The sequence below is a fragment of the Pleurodeles waltl genome, chromosome 2_1 (genome assembly GCF_031143425.1).
Source record: "Pleurodeles waltl isolate 20211129_DDA chromosome 2_1, aPleWal1.hap1.20221129, whole genome shotgun sequence".
In the NCBI taxonomy this organism is placed as follows: Eukaryota; Metazoa; Chordata; class Amphibia; order Caudata; family Salamandridae; genus Pleurodeles; species Pleurodeles waltl.
The window spans coordinates 463,216,435-463,238,019 of NC_090438.1; positions in this window are offsets into that span (position 1 = coordinate 463,216,435).

Sequence of the window (21,585 nt, forward strand, 5' to 3'; positions counted from 1 at the left end):
TGCTGGTTTGGGGATATTGGGCGCACTAATTTCCTTCATTTTTACTGACCATAGATAGGATGTCTGTTGAATGGTGTCATTCAAAAGGTCATTTGCACAGGAATAAGGCACGCTCTAAATAACGCTTCCCTACCCTGTATTTGTCAACCTTGTGTTCCCCATGCACTCTTTACATCAATAGCATTCTTCCAGTATTCATAACCTTCTAGTGCAAGACAGGAAACAAAGGAATCTGAGTAAATTAACTTTGTATTAGTTAGCAAAATTTTCCTAATTTTAGAAGGTGGTAATTTGAAGTAATATGACTCTGCATTTTTTGTATCATGCCCAGAAAAATAAGTGAATTTATCCGCACAAAGTTTTGGGCTCCTCACAGGTGGAGTTGAACAGTGTGACCACAGTGCGTAATTAAATACTGTTCTATGCCTAGTTGCACGGTGCAGGTAGTAATGTCCCCAGTTGTTATAGCAGAACATTTTCTTGTAATTCTTTGTGTTGGTATACACATCATAATTTTCAAATACTGCATAGTCTTTCTCTTTCATTTCAGTTAACAGTGAATCAACTGTCTGGACATCCCAATTATCAGACACAACACCAGGTGTAATTACATGAGTCATAGATATTTTGAAGGCATAAGGAATCTGAATGACCTCAGTAGGCCCGTTTATATTGAATGGAACTTTATTCCACACAACCCCATCAGGAATTGGTACAACTGAATTGTTCACAAGGGACAAGTCTCTTTGGACCTTATGTGAGAAATGATATGGAGTTAAGACTTCATCCACAGGCTCAACAGAGGAGTGTTCAGGAAGGTAATGACCATTTATAAGCAGGAAGAAAACAGTCACAAAACAAATCCATAGAAAAAATGCAGATAATGTCAAGAAGAACCATAGGTAGTTCTATGGGTGTATTAACTAGTTATTTTTAAACCATATATACAGCTGACGTGTCTTTGAAACAGTTTTAATCACAGGAGTGGATGAAGTTGAAGAAAAGTCATCAATATTGATGAAGTAACCAGAAGCAGTCTCTGCAAATGCAGGAGCAGTTGCATTACCAGTGGATCGACCCACTTTGCGTGGAGGCTCATAGTAGATGAAGTCGTCAGTTTGTGTTGTGTTGGAATAGAAGCCAGCCACATCTTGGACAGGTGATGTTGTTGAAGTGATAGATGGCAAAATATCTAGAAGTGCGGGATACTCCTGTTCGTATTGGAGAAATGTTTGTGTCCGAAGTTTTGGATCAAAGATGTAATCTACATCAGTGGCAGTCAGGGAGGTTGCCCACTGAATCCAGCGTGGATGTAATGCTTTAACGTTTGGAACGCTTGCTTTGGTGACAGCCCCTAAGGCTGGCATCGGGGTAATGACAATAACGCATTTCCCTTGAGAAAGAGGCCTCTCCTTAATGACAGCCTTCTGAACTGCAGTTAGAATTTCTTCTGTGGGTCCGAAACATTTGTAGGAAGTTGGCTCTGTATATACTATTTCAAAGTAAGAAATAGTGTGTCTAAGGGTTCCCCTTAGAGGTCAGATTGTGGCAAAATTAGATCATTCTAATGCTCTATTTTGTGGTAGTGTGGTCGAGCAGTAGGCTTATCAGAGGGTAGTGTTAAGCATTTGTTGTATACACACAGGCAAGAAGTGAGGAACACACACTCAAAGACTTACTCCAGGGCAAAAGGTTTTTATATAGAAAAATATATTTTCTTAGTTTATGTTTAGAACCACAAGTTCAAGATTTGAAGTAAACACATAAAATGCAAGGTACTTCACACAGGTAAGTTAGGAACTTTGAACAAAAGCAATATCATATACAGTCTTAGTAAAAATGGCAATAAGCTATTTTAATAGTGGACACACTGCAAAAATCAACAGTTCCTGGGGTAGGTAAGTAAAGGTTAGTTTGTGAGGTAAGTAAGAGACTTACAAGTCTCAGTTCCTGGGCATAGGCAGACCACCATTGGGGGTTCAAGGCAACCCCAAAGTTACCACGCCAGCAGCTCAGGGCCAGTCAGGTGCAGAGGTCAAAGAGGTGCCCAAAATACATAGGTGTCTATGGAGAACAGGGGTGCTCCGGTTCCAGTCTGCCAGCAGGTAAGTACCTGCGTCCTCGGGGAGGGAGACCAGGGGGGTTTTGTGGAGCACTGGGGGGGATACAAGTAGGCACACAAAACACACCCTCAGCGGCACAGGGGCAGCCGGGTGCAGTGTGCAAAGCAGGCGCTGTGTTTCAGATAAGAAACAATGGAGGGACCTGGGGGTCACTCTAGCGATGTAGGCAGGCACAGGGGGGGCTTCGTGGGACAGCCACTACCTGGGCTAGGCAGAGGGTCGCCTGGGGGTCACTCATGCACTGAGGTTTGGTTCTTTCAGGTCCTGGGGGCTGCGGGTGCAGTGCTAGTTCCTGGCGTCGGGTCCCTTGTTACAGGTAGTCACGGTCAGGGGGAGCCTATGGATTCTCTCTGCAGGCGTCGCTGTGGGGGCTCAGGGTGGTCATCTCGGGCTACTAACGGGGTCACAGTCCGCAGTCGCCGGGGGGTCCTCCTTGTGGTGTTTGTTCTCTGGAGCTCGAGCCGGGGACATCGGGTGCAGAGTGGGAAGTCTCACGCTTCTGGCGGGAAACATGAAGTCTTGAAAAGTTGCTTCTTTGTTGCAAAGAAGTTGCTGTTGTTGAGCAGAGCCACTGCTCATGGGAGTTTCTTGTTCCTTTAGTCCAGGGCAGTCCTCTGAGGCTTCAGAGGTCACCGGTCCCTGTCGGATGCGTTGCTGGTTGCAGGTTTTCGAGTCAGGAGACAGGCCGGTAGGGTTGGGGCCAAAGCAGTTGTCATCTTCCGTCTTCTCTGCAGGCTTGTAGGTCAGCAGTCCTTCTTGTTTCTTCAGGTTGCAGGAATCTGATTTCCTGGGTTCTGGGGTGCCCCTAAATACTAGATTTAGGGGTGTGTTTAGGTCTGGGAGGGCAGTAGCCAAAGGCTACTGTCCTGGAGGGTGGCTAACACTCCCTTTGTGCCTCCTTCCTGTGGGGAGGGGGGCACATCCCTAATGCTATTGGGGGAATCCTCCAAAATCAAGATGGAGGATTTATAAAGGCAGGGTTCACCTCAGCTTAGGACACCTTAGGGGCTGTCCTGACTGGTGGGTGACTCCTCCTTGTTTTTCTCATTATCTCCCCTGGACTTGCTGCCAAAAGTGGGGGCTGTGTCCAGGGGTGGGCATCTCCACTAGCTGGAGTGCCCTAGGGCATTGAAACACGAAGCCTGAGCCCTTGAGGCTCACTGCTAGGTATTACAGTTCCTGCACAGGGGAGGTGTGAAGCACCTCCACCCAGGGCAGGCTTTGTTTCTGGCTTCAGAGAGGGCTCTCACCCCAGGGGGGGTCAGAAACTCGTCTCTCAGCAGCAGGCTGGCACAGACCAGTCAGTCCTGCTCTGAAGGATTGGATAAAATACAGGGGGATCTCTAAGATGCCCTCTGTGTGCATTTTTTCATAAATCCAACACTGGCATCAGTGTGGGTTTAGAATTCTGAGAAGTTTGATACCAAACTCCCCAGTATTGAGTGTAGCCATTATGGAACTGTGGAGTTCGTTTTTGACAAACTCCCAGACCATATACTTTATATGGCCACCCTGTACTTACAATGTCTAAGAATAGACTTAGACACTGTAGGGGCATATTGCTCAAGCAGCTATGCCCTCACTTGGTGTATAGTGCACCCTGCCTTAGGGCTGTAAGGCCAGCTGGAGGGGTGACTTACCTATGCCACAGGCAGCATTTTGTGTGCATGGCATCCTGAGGGGGATGCCATGTCGACTTTGCCTTTTTCTCCCCACCAACACACACAATCTACAATGGCAGTGTGCATGTGTTAGGTGAGTGGTCCCTTAGGGTGGCACAACATGTACTGCAGCCCTTAGAGACCTTCCTTAGTCACAGGGCCCTTGGTACCACTGATACCTTTTACAAGGGACTTATCTGTGTGCCAGGGATGTGCCAATTGTAGAACAATGGTACATTTTTAAGTGAAAGAACACTGGTGCTGGAGCCTGGTTAGCAGGGTCCCAGCACACTTCACAGTCAAGCCAGCATCAATATCAGGCAAAAAGTGGGGGGGTAACTGCAACAGGGAGCCATTTTCCTATGACATTGTTCTGCATCGGAGTATAAATGTGATTTATGTGCTATGGGCACCATGTCTCCTTTGTTAAAAATGACATAAGTGAACTCAATGGCACCAGCACTCATTCTGATGACCAAATTTGTTTTGTTGTCACGGGTGTGCAAGTGTTTTGCTTCTAGCATGTCCTGTTGCAATTTCCTAAGGATGTGTGTGTGTTCTACTGTCCAAGGTCTGCTAGAAATATCAGGACGTATTAAGTCATAAAGTGGCTTGATATGTTGAGCATAGTCAGGAATGTATGTTCTGCCAAAGTTAAAGAAGCCAAGTAAGGACTGTAGTTTCTTAATTGTATTTGGTGGTTGGAGTTGAGCACATTTTTCTAGAAAGTGCAGGGCCAGGCTCTTGTCCTTGTTTGATAGCTTGTATCCCAGGAACAATACTCTTAGGAATGCTATTTTTGTTTTCCTAAAATAAATTTGTAGCTAAGGGCTGTGAATCCTAGAATGATCCAATTGACCCTGGCAAGATGAATGTTGAGGTTGTCATCTGTGAGATAGATGTCATCCACATAAGACAACGCCTCGGGATCAATATCATGTAATATTGATGTTACATGGGCTGAGAACAGCCCTGAGCTGTTCTTGTAGCGTTGGGCAAACAGCAAAAACGTTTTTGTGAGACGCAAGAGAATGCACTCAGGTCCTGACTTTCATGTGCTGAGTTGTGGCAGAATAAACGGTTTGAGATATCCAAGGTTGTTTTGTATTTCTTATGCACTATGTTGTTAATTAGTGCTGTGGTATGTGAATTTTGTACAGAGTACGTGCGTGTATGACTGTTTAAATATCTGTAATCTAAGACTTTTCTGTATGAAAGGTCTGGTTTTGAAACGGGGAATAACGGGTTATTCATTCCAGAGACACAGAGCTCAATTACACCCTGGTACTCCAGCTGAGTGAGGACCTCCCTCAGTGGAGCTTTTGCTTCGTGTTTAACAGGATATTGTGGCTGAGGCTGGGGAGTAGACCTGATAGATATTACATGACAAGGAGAATCATTGTCCCAACCTACAGGGCTGTGATATTATGAAGGTGCTTGCACTAAAGCTCAGTTGACAGTGTAGGCTTGTTGTACCGCTTCTGGACAAGATCAGAGAAAGAAGGAAAAATTACATCTTCCCCATGTGGGAACTTATGGACGTGCTCAGGTGGCCAGTCCCTTTCGGCCAGTAGGAAATCACAACTAAGCTCATCCCAATATATCACACTAATGGTGCTTTGTAGGTCCCCTTGATTTGAATATTTAAATCATAAACCCTGTTGGGTGGGAGGACACACCCGTCCACAGTCTCAACTGTAATGATGTTGCTAATTGGGGTTGCATCCAGAAGATCTTTCAGACTCTGGTGACAAATCATGACCTCTGCTGCACTGTCTAGCAGATTCACTGCCTACATCTTGTTCTTCAGCAATGTTCTTAAGTGTACTGGCATTTTTAATTGACAGTGCTGCCACGTTTTTCTTTTTGAATTCTGGCTTTTGTTGTGTGGACTTGTCTTCTTTTTTGTCTGAAGACAATGGTGAGTCTCTTCTGTTTCATGTATTCAGGACATCGATTAGGACGCTCCCCCCCTCTTGCTACGTCTATCCTGTGCTCCCTGAAAGGAATGAGAGGGACGTGAATCAGTATATCTGTCAGGAGCTTTTATATTTTCTCTATTTCTGAGAGTGTATCTCCTAATGGAGTTCTCCGGGTCTGGAGAATCTGCTCTCTGACTTCGTCTGTGTTTAAATTGTTTTTGTTTATCCCAGTGCTTTTTAGAACCCTCTTGTGCTTCTTTAGTACCTTCCTTAGGGGTGGTACTTTGTATTTCAGGCTTTTTCTGCTTGGCTCCCAAACTGTCCCGTCCTATACTGGTATAGATGTCGCAAATAATTTTCGGTAGATCTTTCTCCTGGTCCAACTGTGGAACTTAATGTTACCGAGTATTATTGAGGAGACTGCATCAAAGTTACGCATTAGTTTCATCCCCAGATCTAGGGCTGGTGCAGCCCCGGGCTCATTCTGTATTTGTTTTACCACTTCCAGTAAATTGGCAAGTGTTGGGGTACCATGTATGGTAGTGGTATGGTAGTGCATATTGCAGCGAAGACTGTACCACATGTGGCACAGTCATCCACTGAGGGAACCATCATGAAAGGCAAGCAAATAGTGAAAATTCTATGTTTTTCCTGTGGTCCCGTGTCCAGCTGATTTTTTTTCTGGGCTATCCAGAACGGGATTTTCTCTTGTTCTGTGGGCACTTTACCCATGATGGAATGTACTGTTTGTGGATTAATCCCAGTAGTAGCCAATTGATATCCTCAGGTGCTGGTAGTGCTGGATGTGCTGGTGTAGTGTTCAGAGTTTGCATTACGAATTGAACAAGTCATGTACATAGCGTTACTAGCTCAATGTATAAATTGCGCAGATCTGCTGCCTGCATATTTTCTATACCTGGGTGAGGTGTATATGTGGCAAACATATGCCACGTTGGTCCGTCATTACCTAAGGGACCTAATCTCACCGGTTGTATTACGTGAGGTAGGGCACCATTAAACCAGTTTTGATGTTCTTGATAAGTGATCGGTATTTCAAGATACTGGTATGTTCGGTTCCATAGTGGTACATTAGCTATTCTCTATGTGTGGAATGTATGTGATCTTTGGTCTTCCTCAGGAAAGGGGACCAATGTGTAGAATGTTTCTGCTTGGTAAGCTTCATTAGCTTCTACTATGTGACATCCCCGCCCTCATCTGTTAAGCCATGCGCTACTAGGTGTAATTTTAATGCTTGTCTAGCACTCTCAGGAATATCTATGGCATTAGCCATATTGTGTAATGGGTAACAGAGATGGAACACCAAGTGGGGAGAAAACGTCCTTTTAATAGTTCGAGCTCAAACAACCTACAGCCTAGTTAGGTACTCCTTGTTCAGCTGAAGAGGATCTTCCTTAAGACCATGGATGTGAGTACCTGATGTGTGTGAGACAGTGATAATCAGGGTATCTGTAAATTAGTGCCTAAACACCATCGTTGGTGGGGCCATGTCGTAGTTTGACTCTTGCTCTAAGCAAGACTGCTGGTTCAAGGATGACAGAACTTATGTTTGTAGGTGACTATGCTAGTCCTACAACAAGTCACAACTGTTGTCCCAAGCCTCCTAGCTCACAAACAGCACCTCACCAAAAACCTAAACAGTAAAAGGTGATTTGTGGCAGCCTTTACACATGGACTCAAGAGTTCGACATTTCAGAGAGTGTTGTGGTTAAATGGAGATTACCCCTTTTTCACGTGAACAACATGTATCAATCAAACACACAGGCAATGAAGGAGATGCAGTAAAAGCTTAATAGGTTTTTATTAAGAATACTGCAATCTACAATAAATTGCATGGGCTGCAATGATAAGGATAGTGAACAGTTCAAGACACAGAATTGTGAAAACGAGTCAGTTCAAAGACCCCTACCATCTTGCAATAACATAAAATGACATGACATATGATATATGTCCTAATACCCTAACATGAGGAACCTAACCCCTAACCCAAAGATAGCTAGGTGTGATAGACCTAATCTGCCAATGCCGTGTCCATGAGAAGAGCCCACCAGCCCTCATTACCTTGGAGTGAGGTCTCTAGATCAGACTGGGTGGGGACACGAAGACAGGGTCTGCGTCAAGGTGACCTGCAGCTTCAATAGCGTCAATGGCATCTGGTAGGAATCCCTCTGACTATCTGTCTGTGTGAGATGTATTTATACAGATCTGATCGAACCCCTGAAGTAGGTCTGTTCCCAAACAATAGATAACAAGACATGCGTGAGGCAGCAATTACATAAATAATTCCCTTGAAAGTGCAAAGAGGGAAAGTACCTAATGTGAATACCTACTGTTTGTTTATCTTCGTCGCTTGATACTCATGCCTTAGCACAGTGGCACTGATAACATGAAACTAAAACATTGGCCTAACTAAAATCAATGCAGCCATCTTAGAAAGATATAATGAAATAATTGCGCTAAAACAGAGCAAGCTAAGTAGGGTAAAAGTCACTAGGTGAAGGGGCACAAGTCTACAAGCTATAAGCTAAGCTAACTCCTGCTTCCCATTAAAACAGGATGCATCAATCACTGTTATCCAGTCATGTTGGACTGGATCAAAGTCAAAAGTTCAGAATGATTACGATAGAGCGTGAGTCAGGTACAGGGACCAGCTTCACCCTGGTGGAAAGTTTACCTTTTAACTTAGTCCAGTTCCCCATGAGGAGCCTCAGTCAGAGCTTCACGTTGGTGGGGGACTGTGAGGAGGTCATTGTTAGTGCGAAGAGTTGGTTGCTGGTCAGAGCTCCGGGTAGGGGAAAAAAAGAGCACTGTGTGGGTGAAGTCCGGAGTCTAGAGTTGGGAAGGTCGCATTGGCAGTTCGATGTAGGTCCTGTATTGGCTTCGGTGACGTAAACTCATGAGGAGACCAGGTACTGTTTATTTTCAACGCAAAGAGCGCCCAAGACCTTTGTATTTTCACCTGGAACTCAGTTCTTGAGTCTTTTAAGTTGGAGGTGTACCTTCTGATAGCCATGAGGCAAAGACCTGGGGGTTGTACCTCTTCAGGGTCAGGTCTTACTCTAACAGAGGCCAGTAGAAGGGTCCTAGCAGGTCCTGTTGGTACTGGTCAGCTGGGCAGTTGCAGGGAAGGCTTCTGGAAGCTTGTTGTGTCTCTGTAGCTCAAACAGGAGATCAGAGAAGTGACCCTGGGAGTCACTTCTGGAGTCGAGGGTTCAGGGCACGCAAGTCTAGTCTTCCTTCAGGCATCAGACAGCAGAGCAGTCCTTCTTTGAGAGTGTTCTATTTTGAGGTTCTGAGGGTTCTTGGTTCTGAGGATGCCACTTTTATACCCAGTGCCAGTCTATGTGTGATGGTCACCCTCTTTGTCTAACCTTACACTGGTTCTGGTCAGTGCTTCTCTTTCCCCTGTGTTTTGTTCCCACCTATGGAGGAGAACCAAAGACCAAGCTGGCCTAGGTGTGAAATGCACTTGCCAGTGACAGAGCAGGCACCTTCAGAAGTCAAGAAGGGAATGGACCAACCCCGTGGGCTTTTTTAACTATTTGAAGTTAAGGAAGGGCTAAATACAACCCCAAAGGCCATCTGGCTCAGGAGAGGAAAAATGTTAGAAAGTGGGTCTCTAGTGGGCAGAGATATACACTCTCTCCGGATAAGTCAGATAAACACCCTAAATTAGCCTGTGCTCACCCCCTGGTAATTTGGCACAGAGCAGTCAGGCATAACTTAAGAGGCAATGTGTAAAGTATTTGTGCAAAATTTCATTTACAGTAACACAGTAAAAACACCACAAAATACTCCACATCAGTTTAGAAAACTATGGACTATTTGTATGAGTAAAACAAGACCAAAACAACAAAAACTCAATAAGCATATCCTGAGATATGTAATTTAAAAACTTTAGATGAAAATAATGCATAAAAGCACAAAGCCTCAGCCATGATTATCTGGCTGCACTGAGCCGGGGCAAAGTCAAGAGTTCAGGCCTACCACCATTGTGTGGACTGGATTCAGGGACCCACTTTGGCCTGCTGAACATAGTACCTGTTGTGTGGTCTGCCTGCCTTGCTTTGTGAGGCTTTGCAGAGGTTCTGGTGAGGACATCAGAGGTCAGAACACCTTAGGCCCACTTCCAAGAGTCCAGGACTGGGTTGATACAACTTGGCAGGACAGACTCACAGATGGCAGAGTCCAGTTGCAGGAGCATGCTGATTGGAAGCTGCTTGTGTCCCTGAGACTTCAGATAACAGAAGACCAGTCAGCTGGCCCTTGCAGGTCTAGTCCTTTTCACTCCCAGGTAATAGGGCAGCAGGCACAGGTCAGCACAGCAAAGCAGGAGTCCAGCAAGGTAGCAATCCAGTAGAATGGCAGTCCTTTCTGCTGCACAGCAGTCCTTCGTCTTGCGGAGTATCCGCAGGTCCTGAAGTGTACTGAAGTGGTGGTGTCTGAGGTCCAGTGTTTATATTTTGGTGCCCTGGTTCTGGAAGGTGGGAGAAGCTTCTAGAGGCACACCTTTGAAGTGCTCAGATGCCTTGCCTCCCCTGTCCTAGCTCCAAGCTGCCAGAAGAGACAATGCAGGTTCATTAATCCCTGTTGTGGATGGACAGGACAAGCCTATTCAGGTGTAAGGGAGGTAGTGCTAAGTTCTGCTCTCCTTCAAGCCAGTTAATGGCCCATTAAGGCCCATCAAGTCACACCTAATCTCCCATTGGGTGTGGCTGTCTAGAGGGAATGCACTGAAGGAACTGCTGCCCTGCTGTGCTGACCTGCTGCATTTTGCCTTCTTGCCTGGAGAGTAGGAATTGGACCTGAAACTTCATCTTAAACCTAGGGCTCCGTGAGTGACTCCAAGGGCTAGTACGCTGGCCTCCTGATCTGAGCCTCAGAGCCATAAAAGACTCCCCAACATCCTGTACCAACCCCTGGGCCCAGCTATAGTGCATTCCTTACCCCCAAGTGGTGCCTCGAAAGGACCTGGATCCTTGGCTAGCTTAGTGAGCCGAAATCTAGCATTTGGGCTCTTTGCGCAGCGAAGGGGCCCTTCGCGCCAAAAGCTCACCCCTTACACCGCGACTGAGCGTAAAGCTCTGTCAGCTTCACTATTCGTGCTCCAGCATTGACTGCTCTCAGGGACTGACAACACGAAGCTCCAGCAAAGCCCACCCACGATGCCAGCCAACTCTTCATGCTAAGCCAACAGCCTCCCACAATGCTCTCTCTGCTCCTCGTGGCTTTAGCGCATACAGGACTCTTGGCACAGACTTGAGAAGGTAAACTTCAATGGGCCTAACTTGGCGACTGTATCCATCTGGTGCAGCTTTGCGGTCGGCTTGAAAGTGTGACTTTGATCCGGTCCAGTTGGACCAGATACCCCGAGTTGGCGCTTTGTGGGTTTTGGCGCTATTTTCAGTAAAATCTTTAAAAATTCATAATTCTGTTTCTACTGATTGCATTTTGTTGTTTTCGTCTTGTTTTATTTATTAAATTTAGCTCTATTTTTCTAACTATGTGATCCCTTTTGAGTAGGCTTTTTCACTTTATTACTGTTTGAAGTCATGTACAAATACTTTACACATTGCATCTAAGTTGTGTGCCTACTCTGTGACAAGCTACAAGGGGGTTGAGCTCATATGAATTTGGGGTTTGCTTGTGCCTTACACTGACTAGAATTGTGGTTGCTGCTTGACCAGGGCTCACATCCGTCAACCAACAACCCAATTTCTCACAGCTTTCTGTTATTTCATCAAGATATCACACAAATATCAGACATGCACCTAAAACATTCCAGACCTATCGATTTTGCCAACGTTTGTTAGCACAGAGAAGTGTACAGCAATGATTTTGTGTGAATAATTAGATTTGAAAATATTTAAATTCAGGAAATGTGAGGCTGTGAATTGAATGTGACTGAAGTCTGTGGAAGGGATAGTGGCCTTCTGAGGATCACAGTCACTGCAGTTCTACTCTTCATAAGGCTTTCCCATGTAGCATCTCTGTTAGACATCCCTTCACGTCCTGCTTCCTTCTGAAGTCATCCATCTACATGCTTCACACCTCATCTGTTTCATCTTCTGCACCCTCTTTTCACTCTCTCCTGTATGCACCTTCTTGCATCTCCTTCATTAAACCATCTAGAAATTACACACCCACTTTGCTGTGCGCACTGGATTTTTATTTATTTTAGCACTGTGAATAATTTGATAGCCGTGTACATCCTTAACAATCTTTTTTTCCTAGAATCACAATTGCCACTCGTGACCATTGCTCTCTACAATTTGAAGCGAGGCCAAGGAAGGCGTGATCATGTATTCTGAATACCTTTAAGCCCCTCTGACAGGCACTGCGAGAGACTCGCTCTGTCTTTAGCCTCAGCTCTAGAGTTTTCAAAAGTGCTGTGTTATCCACCTACAAATTGACTTGCACAGATACCAAGAAAACAACAGAAAACAACATTTAGGAAAAAAAGCAGATACTCTTGTGAAATCAATTAAAGTAAACATGTGAATTGCAAACAGGAGCTACCTTGATGACATGGTTTGTCCTAATGGTTTGTACAGGCATTGTTCGGAAATCAATCAATGTTGGTCCCTGTGAAGTAAAGAACAGAACGTAAGGCCTAAAATGGACCCCTTTCAGTGTAAGCTTTTAACTACTGTAGGGTCTCTGACCCGGAACAACCTACCCCACTTAAGGTTGTGGCTATAAATGATTCAGGCTCGGGACCTCAAGGGTTTATATAGTCCTTTAGTGTACCCTTCACACTATCCAAAATAGAGGCTACATATTTCGCAGTGTGACTGTCTTCGCCTAATACAAGCCAGGAACACACCAGAAAGAACAGGAAGTGGGTGGTGACAAAGCCACAGATCACAGAACTTAAGGCCCATTGAATAATATAATTGTTGCTAACACTATTTTTGAGGCAAGGTGAACACATTTGTTGGCTGCATTTTGAAGCATCTTAATTTCTGTGATTCTATCACTGTCTCATTATATGTTTGTTCAGTATCAGCTGCTGCATCGCAACAAGCATTGGCAAAGCCAATCGGCCTCAGCAATCTGAAAGCTATAGGCGTTGAGAATGTAAATGTATAAGTGTACGGCTCTGGGGCTGTTCTTATTGATATACACAAATGCATTAACATTGCCAATGCCTGTAGCTATGATATTGCAAAGTGCCATTGGCTGTGCCAATGCTTGTTGGTTTTAGTTGCAAGAAAGTCTCACACATTTGACAATAGAATGCCACTCATGTGCACATGGAAACCATGGAAATGTCACACATAAGGAATCGGAAATCCTGGCAGCTATCCTAGCCATGGGGTCCAAACCTACTGTTCTCAGTCTCCCTATAAGATCATAGGCTGACATTATTCTAAGACTGGCATGAAGCTGGCATGAAGCTGTACACAAAAACATTAGCAACACAAAACAATTCAAAAAAGCTCATTTGAATTTGCAGAGGCATTGTGCTGTTTCATTTTGACACCAGTCAAGCATTAAGATTGGGCAAAGCTTCACAAATCAGACATTTGTCGTCCAGTACAAAAGAAAGACGTTGTGCATGTACTCTGATGGGCTGGAGGAATGCTGATAATAAACATAGGAAGTTCATACAGGTTGTAGGTGAAATCCAAACCCCCTTCCTGTTTAAAAGGCTCCTGTGAGCCTGTGAGCTAACAAGCTTTGGAGATGCACCTGCGTGCCTGTGAGTGGTACTTGACCTGAGAGGAATTTGCCAGCATTTCCAGCAACCCAAGATTAATTTTCTTTGTTCTCTACTCTCTACTGAAGAATGGCTAAACTCAGAACAACATGTCTAGAGATATACAGCAATGTCTGCACCAACTTTGGTGAAAAATACAGATACTTTTAGTTAGAAATGGGGTCTTTGGTTGGCAGTCAGGTTACCCCCTGTCCAAGCAAGGACCCTCACTCTAGTCAGGATAAGTCACACACAATCCAAATTATCCTGTGCCCACCCTCTGGTAGTTTGGCACTGAGCAGTCAGGCTTAATTTAGAAGGCAATATGTAAAGTATTTGTGCAATAAATGATGCAATAACACAGTATAGCACCACAAAGATACACCACACAGTGTATAGAAAAATATATAATATGTATCTGATAAGATGCAGGTCAAAACGATTAAAACACAATAAGTATATGTTAAGATATCACTGTTAAAGTGATATAAAGTGTCTTAGGTCTTTAAAAAGCAATAAATGTCTCTTTCAAGCACAAAGTACTTGGTTTGCGTGCACAATCTCCACAAAGAACCGCAGAGGAGGAGATGCATGGAAACAAAGGGTGTGTGTGTCGATTTCTTGGGCCGCACGCTTCGTTTAGTTTTCATGCAGGAACGGAAGTGCGTCGATTTCTGGAGCCTGGTCATGGATCCTCTTCTGGTTGTGGGGTTTTCGGACGCCCCGAGGATGTTGCGTGGATTTCCAGTGCTGACAGGACAAAGTCACAGGGGCTGCGTCGATACAGTGGGCGTTGTGTAGAAATTTCTACTGCGCGGCAGGCGCTGCGTCGATTCCTTTCTGGAAGTCCGGCTGCATCATTCCGGCTCGGCTGTGCGTCGATCCAGTGGGCTGTGCATTGAATTTCCGGTTGCCACGCTGGCTCTGCGTCGATCTTGTTGTTGTGATGTCGAGCTGTATCGTTCCGGTTTGGCGTGTGGTGAATTGTTTACCGCAGGGCAGGCTGTGTGTCATTGCTGGCAGGCTGTGCATCGATTTCCACCGCACAAGGAGTCCTTCTTGTAGAGATGAAGTTTTTTGGGTCCTGAGACTTCAGGGAACAGGAGGCAAGCTCTATCCAAGCCCTTGGAGAGCACTTCTCACCACAGCCAGAGACAAGCAAGCCAGCAGGACTACAGCAAGGCATCAGTCCCTCACAGAAAACAGCCAGGTGAGTCCTTTGGGCAGCCAGGCAGTTCTTCTTGGCAGGATGCAAGTTCTGGTTCAGGTTCTCTTCTCCAGGAAGTGTCTGTCTTGGTAGGGGCAGAGGCCCTGTTTGAATACCAAATGTGCCTTTTAAGTTGGGGAGACTTCAAAGAGTGGCTTAGAAGTGCACCAGGTCCCCTTTCAGTTCAATCCTGTCTGCCAGGGTCTCAGTAGGGGGTGTTGCAGTCCTTTGTGTGAGGCCAAGCTACAGTCCTTTGACATGTAAGTGTCAGGCCCTCCACCCTCCCAGCCCAGGAAGACCCATTCAAAATACAGATGTATGCAAGTGAGGCTGAGTATCCTGTGTACGGGGTGTGTATGAGTGAATGCACAAAGGAGCTGTTAACTAAACCCAGCTAGATGTGGATTATAAGGCACAGAAGGATTTAAGTGCAGAGAAATGCTCACTTTCTAAAAGTGCCATTTCTAAAATAGTAATATTAAATCCAACTTCACCAGTCAAAAGGATTTTGTATCACCATTCTGGCCATACTAAATATGACCTTCCTACTCCTTTCAGATCAGCAGCTACCACTCAAACTGAGGGTAGCCCCAATGTTAGCCTATGAAGGGAGCAGGCCTCACAGCAGTGTAAAAACGAATTCAGGAGTTTTACACTACCAGGACATGTAAACCTGTCCTGCCTTTTGCCTACACAGCACCCTGCCCTATGGGTTACCTAGGGCCTACCTTAGGGGTCACTTATATGTAGAAAAGGGGGGGTTTAGGCTTGACAAGTACTTTTAAATGCCAAGTCGAATTTGGCACTGAAACTGCACACACAGGCCTTGCAATGGCAGGCCTGAGACAAAGTTAAGGAGCTACTTAAGTGGGTGGCACAACCAGTGCTGCAGGCCCACTAGTAGTGTTTAATCTACAGGCCCTGGCATATATAGTGCACTTTACTAGGGACTTATAAGTAAATTAAGTAATCCAATTGGGTATGATCCAATGTTATCATGTTTAAAGGAAGAGAGCATATGCACTTTAGCACTGGTAAGCAGTGGTAAAGTGCGCAGAGTCTTAAAACCAGCAAAAACAGCATCTAAAAAGTGGAGGGAGGCAGGCAAAAAGTTAGGGGTGACCACCCTAAGGCTGTCAGATCCAACATGTGTCCCCCCCAGCTGAAAGTGGGGAGAGCCACCCAACGTCCTGGGAGCTCTCATCGCTAAGGCGAAAGTATGTGGAGAGACCATCAGCGTTGGCATGGTCAATTCCCGGGCGATGCTCCACCCTAAAGTCCATCCCCTGTGGAGAAATGGACCACCTCAAGAGTTTAGGATTCTCACCCCTCATCTGCATGAGCCATATGAGGGGCCTGTGGTCTGTCTGAACCCAGAAGTGAGTCCCAAACAGGTATGGCCTCAGCTTCTTCAGTGCCCAGACCACGGCAAATGCTTTTCTTTCAATTGCACTCCACCTCTGTTCCTGTGGTAATAGTCTTCTGCTAATAAAGACTACAGGTTGGTCTAGGCCCTCCTCATTTAGCTGTGCTAGAACAGCCCCTATGCCATGCTCTGAAGCATCTGTCTGCACAATAAATTCCTAGGAGTAGTCAGGAGCCTTGAGCACGGGGCCGTGCACATGGCTTCCTTCAGGGAGTCAAAGGCTTTCTGACAAGCCTCTGTCCAATTGCTTTTTGAAGTAAGTTCTGTCAAGGGTGTAACAGTGAAACCATAGCTCTTGACAAACCTAATGTAGTATACAGTGAGGCCTCAGAAGGCTGTCACTTCTGTCTGTGTTCTAGGTGCCAGGCCTTGGGCCAGGCCTTGATAGTTTCAATCTTGGCCTGCAGTGGCTGCACCTTGCCAACACCTACTAGGTGTCCTAAGTATACCACGGAACCCTGCCCAATCTGGCACTTACTAGCCTTGATGGTCAGGCCTGCCTGTTGCAGAGCCAGAAGCACCTCCTTGAGGTGGAGCAGGTGTTTCTCCCAGCTGGAACTATAGATGGCTATGTCGTCGAGGTAGGCAGCATAGAAGGCATCCTTGCCAGCTTGGACCCCGTTAACCAACCGTTGGAAGGTAGAGGGGGCATTTTTCAACCCAGAGGGCATCACCCGGAACTGGTAATGGGCATCAGGTGTGGAAAATGCAGATCTCTCTTTAGCCTCCTCAGTCAAGGCGATCTGCCAGTACCCTGAAGTTAGATCAAAAGTACTGAGGAATTTGGCAGCGCCTAGCCTGTCTACGAGGTCATCAGCTCAGGGGATGGGGTAAGCGTCAGTCTGTTTGACTGAGTTGAGACCCCGGTAGTCCACACAGAACTGAAGTTCTGGCTTGGCACCGGGTGCAGCAGCCTTGGGTACCAGCACCACAGGGCTGACCCAGGGACTGCTGGACTTCTCAATACCCCCTAGTGCCAACATCTTGGAAACCTCCTCCTTGATGCTGGCCTTCACCTTATCTGACAACCTGTAAATTTTGTTCTTTACAAGGGGACTGTCTCCCGTGTCAATATCATGGACACACAAGTGGGTGAGTCCAGGAGTAAGGGAAAACAGGGAAGAGAACTGCTCTAACAACTCTTAGCAGTCTCCTCTCTGATTCAGAGTCAGGGTGTCAGAGAGATTGACACCCTCCACTGACTCATCACCTTCTTTGGCAGAGAGGAGTTCTGGGAGAGGTTCACTCTCCTCTTCCATACCCTCATCTGTCACAAGGAGCATACTGACCTCAGACCTCTCAAAATGAGGCTTGAGTCGGCTATGGTGAAAAACCCCTAGGGGTGTCTAGGGGTCTTGAGGTCCACTAGGTAAGTGGCCTCCCCCCTCTCCTCCTTGACTTCAAATGGGCCAGACCAGCGGTCCTGGAGAGCTCTAGGCTATACTGGCTCCATTACCCAAACCTTGTCTCTAGGTGAGAACTCGACCAGGGTAGCCTTCCGGTCATACCACTCCTTCATCACCTCTTGACTGGCCTCAAGGTTACTTTTGGCCTGCTTCCAGAAGCGTTGGGTTTGGTTGTGGTGGGCCAGCATATAGCTGATCACATCCTGGGGAGGTGTCTTGGGAACTTTCTCCTAGCCCTCTTTTACTATGCTTAGCAGTCCCCTGACAGGGTGACCATAGAGAAGCTCAAAGGGGCTGAACCCCACTCCTTTCTGGGGCGCCTCCCTATAAGCAAAGAGGAGACATGGCAAGAGGACGTCCCACATACGCCTCATGGCCTCAGGTAGGCCAGTGATCACGCCTTTAAGGTCTTGTTGAATCTCTCAACAAGCCCATTGGATTGAGGATGATAAGGGTGGTAAACCAGTTGGTCACCCCACACTCATTGAACATGGACTTCATGTATGCAGACATGAAGTTTGTTCCTCTGTCAGACACAGCTTCCTTAGGGAATCCCACACGGGTAAATATTCTCATCAGGGCTCTGGTCACCACCGGTGCAGTCACTGTTCTCAGAGGGATTGCCTCTGGATAGCGGGTGGCATGGTCCACCAAAAACAGGATAAACCTGTTGCACAAGGCAGTTTTGGAGTCCAAGTGACCAATGACGTTGATGCCCATTCTTTCAAATGGGGTGCCACTGACGGGGAGTGGAATCAGGGGGTCCTTAAGCCTTTTCCCTGTCTTCCCCCTAGCCTGACAGGTGGGGCACGCCCTGCAGAAATTATCTGAGGCTACCCTCATTCTAGGCCAATGGAAGTGGGTGACAAGCCTGGCAAAAGTCTTGTCTTGGCCCAAATGTCCTGCCAGGGGGATGTTGTGAGCCAGACCTAGTAGGAAGGCCCGGTAACACTGGGGACTACCAGCACATGTGCTGCCCCAATGGCCGTAGCCTTAGGCTCACTGTAAAGGAGATCATTCTCCCAGCAGATATGGTGATCGCCAGAGGCTTCACCAGCTGCTTGGGCTGCTGCCTGTTGCCTCAGACCCTCAAGGGTGGGGCATCCTTCTGCGCCTTGTAGAATTCTGCCCCTGTTGGCGCACCCTCTACGTACCAGCCAGCAAGTTCAGGCAGGTTGCCCAGGTCAGCACTATCCTCTCCAGTTGGCTCACGGGCCTCCTCCTCTGGGACCCCATCCACCATTGTGGGAATATTTGAGGCGGGTTTCCCTCACCTCTTGCTCTTCCTCTTTGCAGCTGTCTGGGCCATTGTAACAGGCTCCAGAAGCCGTTGACTCCCTTCCAAGGCAGCCTTGGACCTTGTGGTCATGCAGACCCACTCAGGCAAACCTAACATCTCCAGGTGGGATCTGAGCTCCACCTCTTTCCAAGCAGTATACTGTAGATCATTGCCTAACAGACACAGACCACCCCCCCACTCGAAGGAAACCAGAACCACTGGTATGTGACTCTCACGATTGTGACCTAGTGGAATGTATTAGGGACTATCTGCTCTGCTTACACCAGCTGACTCTTGACAGTAGTCGTACTGGCTCCTGTGTCACGCAGAGCCTCCACCCTTTGCCCATTAATGGTAACACACTGCTTATACTTGGAAGTGTTGGCAGGCATGTGGGCTTTAGGCACCATCTCCTTATCTCCCAAGGATACTAGGGACACCTCTGTCTGCCCCCCAAAAGCTAACTGGGACTGTCTCCCCCCGAGCGCTACACTAGCCAACCCAGGTGTCTGCCCTCCAGTGGTGGGCTCTGCTCTCTTGGAACACTGGGAGTCGCCCTTAGAGTGTCCATGCTGGTAGCACTCCAAGTATTTGTGGATGAACTTCCCTATCTTCTTATCGAAGTACCCTGGTTTCTTCCCAAACTTACCACCCCCCCCGGAATTGTTTCGGGGGCCATTTGAGAGTTTGTTTCCCTCACCTCTTGCTCTTCCTCTTTGCAGCTGTCTGGGCCATTGTACCAGGCTCCAGAAGCCATTGACTCCCTTCCCAGGCAGCCTTGGACCTTGTGGTCATGCAGACCCACTCAGGCAAACCTAACATCTCCAGGTGGGATCTGAGCTCTACCTCTTTCCAAGCAGTATGCTGTAGATCATTGCCTAACAGACACAGACCACCCCCCACTCAAAGGAAACCAGAACCAATTTTTCTCCCCCTTCTTTCTTCTGTTGGGAACCCTGAGCACCTTTGTGGGTGTTCCCCCCCCCCAGATACCTTTTTGGACACTCTGGTGCTAACCCAGAGGTCCGCCTCTTCAGCAAGCTTCCTGGGATCAGTCAGCTTACTCTCCACTAAGTGCTGGCACAACTCTGTAAAAGAAATATTGAGCATATGCTCTCTCAGAATCAAGTCATATAACCCTTTGTAATCATTTACTTTGCTGCCCCGAACCCATCCATTCAGTGCCTTATTGGAGAAATCAAAACAATCTACCCAAGTCTGTGTGGAAAGTTTGGTGCTGTCCCTAAACCTCTGATGGTATTTATCAGGGGTCAGCCCAAACTTGGCCAGTAAAGCACAGGCCCTGGAAGAGCAAACTGAGTGGTTGACCAATAGTATTTTGGGCAGTCAGATTGCGACTTGAGAGGTGGCATTCAACCAGTATCAAACCAAAAGGCGATGCACAAAGTCTCTGAATGAATGAAGGGCGCAGCTCTCTGCAGAGATGGCCAGTGGCCTATTATAGGATTTGAGGGGGGGCATCTGTTATAAAAGAAAAAAGAAATAACTGCAGGTCTGGAGTGAAACTTGCGGAAGAGAGCATGAGCAACGGGCTAGAGGCTGCTACAATGAGCCAGAGGACTTTATGGGGTGGGGACAGGGATGCTGGACCAAGGGAGAGGGCTGAAGAGAGAGAGACAGAGAGAGAGAGAGAGAGAGAGAGAGAGAGAGAGAGAGACAGACAGAGTTTTGTGACCTAAACAAATAATCTCCTAATGATTTGGAGTGTTCGAACAAGATTCTTGAAATTGAAGGAAATTTAAAAAACTAAAGTGTAATGTTCCTAGAGACATGCTGCAGATGAAGCAAAAAAAAAAAGCCTGCAGAGTGACCTGCATGTATGGAAAAACTCAGGCTAATTCAGACAACAATGTGTGGGGGAACAGTCTCCCATGTAAAAAAGTAGTCCAAAACAATAGTTAAAAAATGGCTGCTATGTAAGTTTATAGTACTTTGCCAGTGCTCTCGGAGAGGGCTGCACACTGGAAGAGGCATGACATATGCATGCCCTTGTCAAATTGGGAGATATAAGAAAAAGTAGGGGTCTACCCTACTAACCCTACTAGACCTAGGTAAATTAAGACATAATAAGGAAAAAGTGGTACGATAGTAGGAAATTATGGACAGTCGTCAGTCCAACATTGAAACTGTAAATCAATCACTGGAACAACAGTTAATTTATACAATTCTTTTCATATGTTTTTAATCAGATGATAAAAAAGCCCAAATCCACATATAACAATAATGCACAACAGAAATCATACACAAACAATATATGTACATAAGGTCATAGAATTACAAATCAACAGAAATCGTACTTCGATTTTTCTTCTACTTTTTCAAAATGTGGTTGTTAACAATACTTTGCATGTTAATCCCCATGGGAGATGGTTGGACCATATTTACATCTCAGCATAATGGCTGCTATTACTTGTATTTAGAAAAAAGATGTCTATTGTAAACATTCCTTATAGGTATAAATTAATATTTCTCACAGCCCCCCCCTAAGTAAAAAGGTTGACACGTTTCGACCCATTCTAATTGCAAAACATATTCTTGCAAACATTCTACAGGTTCATAGTTAAACAACACATAGCCAAGTTTAACATTTCCTGGGAATAATCAAGCATTTCATGCAAATCTATATATCGCATACCAAGCACTAGTAAAACATAGCAGTTGAGCAACAAACTCTAAGTTCTGTCCTTCCATTTGGGTCACAAACTACACAGACTGTGCTCAAAGTAAGCATTTCAGTCAAGCGCTTAAAATGGGACTCGTTACCATCTACAAGGATGTTTCAAATGCAATCCTGATTCTTTACTTTCTTGTTTTCTTCTC